Source organism: Bos taurus, chromosome 1 (assembly GCF_002263795.3).
Source record: "Bos taurus isolate L1 Dominette 01449 registration number 42190680 breed Hereford chromosome 1, ARS-UCD2.0, whole genome shotgun sequence".
Taxonomy (NCBI): Eukaryota; Metazoa; Chordata; class Mammalia; order Artiodactyla; family Bovidae; genus Bos; species Bos taurus.
The window spans coordinates 120,583,239-120,585,610 of record NC_037328.1 but is presented as its reverse complement, the minus strand read 5'-3'; the positions used below and the strand labels follow the sequence as shown (position 1 = coordinate 120,585,610).

General features: G+C 40.5%; 1 non-coding gene across 1 annotated transcript; it reads left to right on the top strand.

The window, feature by feature from the left end:
* The first annotated feature begins 399 nt into the window (after positions 1–399).
* Positions 400–472, top strand: TRNAC-ACA (transfer RNA cysteine (anticodon ACA)). Its single transcript has one exon. It is a non-coding gene; the product is annotated as a tRNA-Cys (tRNA).
* The last annotated feature ends 1,900 nt before the right edge of the window (positions 473–2,372 follow it).

The window sequence follows — 2,372 nt, the reverse complement described above, 5'->3', positions numbered from 1 at the left end:
GCCACTTTAGCAAACAGTTTGGCATTTCCTCGAAATGTTGAACATAGAGTTATCATATGACTCAGGAATTTCACAACTAGTTATACAATCAAGATAAATGAAATTATAAATCAACACAATAACTTATACATGGATTTCATAGCAGCATTATTCATAAGAGCTGAAAAGCAGAAATAATTCAAGCAACTATAATACATAAGTGAATAAACCAAATGTGGTATATCCATAAAATGGAACATTATTCAGAATAAAAAGGAATGAAATATACTTTGAAAATATATCTGTGAGCTCATAATGACACCTAAAATACATACACAAACATGGATAACTAATTACCATTGGTGGTTGGTTAGGCATCATCTTGTGCTCAGTCACTAAGTTGTATCTAGCTGTTTGACTTCCCTGGTGGCTCAGACGGTAAAAGCGTCTGCCTACAAAGCAGGAGACCCAGGTTCGATCCCTGGGTCGGGAAGATCCTCTGGAGAAGGAAATGGCAACCCACTCCAGTATTCTTGTCTGGAAAAATCCCATGAACGGAGGAGCCTGGCAGGCTACAGTCCGTGGGGTTGCAAAGAGTTGGACACGACTGAGCAGCTTCACAACAACAACAAGCTCTTTGCCACCCCTGGACTATAGCCTGCCAGGCTCTTCTGTCCATGAGATTCTCCAGCCAAGAATTTTGGAGTGGGTGGCCATCCCCTTCTTCAGGGGATCTTCCCGACCCAGGGATCAAACCCAGGTCTCCTGCATTGCAGGTGGATTCTTTAATGACTGAGCCACCAGGGTAGCCCAAGCTATCATCATACTATTTTGAAAATTAATATAATAAAATGATAAAAATTACTTTTTGCAAATTTTCAAAAATTTAGCCTAAGTAATATTTCTTATAATGCTGTTTCAATGAGATACAACTTCAAGACATTTTGTACCAAACCTAATATATTAAAAAGTTGTAGGTTGTATATTTAAGTGTTCCTTACAGTGCATACAACTAAAGATCAAGTCAACAAAGTTTGCTTTATACATGATACAGATTCTAATATGGTAAATGATGTTTACTTTTTTCTTCATAAGTTTATTTTTTTCCTTCTCTGAACTTCTGCTTTGGTTTTATTGTTTTGTTCTCTGTGGATTTAACCACTTTTAGGGAATACTAGTCACACTGAAAATTATTGAATGCTACCTAGAAACAAATTTATTTACACATGCATGAGTATCAACACTTGTGGGAGAAGGGACTTCTGTGTTCGTGCTCAGTCGCTTCAGTTATGTCCCACTCTTTGTGACCCTATGGACTGTAGCCCACCAGGCTCTTCTGTCCATGGAATTTTCCAGGCAAGAATACTGTAGTAGGTTGTCATGCCCTTCTCCAGGGGATCATCCTGACCCAGGGGTCGAACTTGCATCTCCTGCATTGCAGGCAGACTCTTTATAGCTGAGCGGGGTAGCCCCCCTTTTCCTTATAAATAGCATTAATTTGAAACCTGAAATTTTCAGCAAGATACTTTCTAAAGGCCCTGAAATTCAATAAGCATCAGAAAAATATTATTATGTCATTAGTAATGACATACATTAGATGAAAGCAAAAATAAATTTCAATTTCTATTAAAAGTAGAAAAAACTGATAGAACATTGATCTTAATGATTGCTTGATGTTGAATAAAAATGAATAGGAATTAGAACACTATGGACCCTCTCACCCTTAGATTTTGCTAACAGCTACAATAGCTTTAACAATGTAATAACCTTTCACAGAAAGTATCTGTAAGGGACTTCCCTGATGACAGCCGGTAAAGAATCTACCTGCAGTGCAGGAGACGCAAGAGACGCAGGAGATGTGGGTTCTATCCCTGGGTTGGGAAGATTCCCTGGAGGAGGAAATGGTGACCCACTCCAGTATTCTTGCCTGGAGAATTCCATGGTTAGAGGAACTTGGCAGGCTACAGTCCAAAGGATCACAAAGAACACACACAACTGAACACACACTGGACTGGATATGTAAACATAAATTTTGAAAATGTGAGGCTGTATTTAAGGCCCTCGTTTGACTTCCAGGCCAATCCTAAAATCTACAACTCAAGGCAGCAGGAACTCGACTTCTATTTTATTGTTATGTGGAAATGGCACCAGGGAAAGGCTAGCCAGCAGTGGAGCTGGTCAGTGCATCTGCCATCCCCAGGTGCTGTCTTGGTGAGACTTGTCAGTCCTCTCCGCCTTGTGCACTGATGCTGAAGACTCCCTCCTGACCAGACCCTCGTCACTTGCCAGGCTTGCCCCGTCATGGGGAGTTCCACGGCAACTGATCCTCATGCTCACCCTGCTGTCAAAGCATTCCAATTTTTAATCGCTCCATGACTTGTCAGATTCAATAG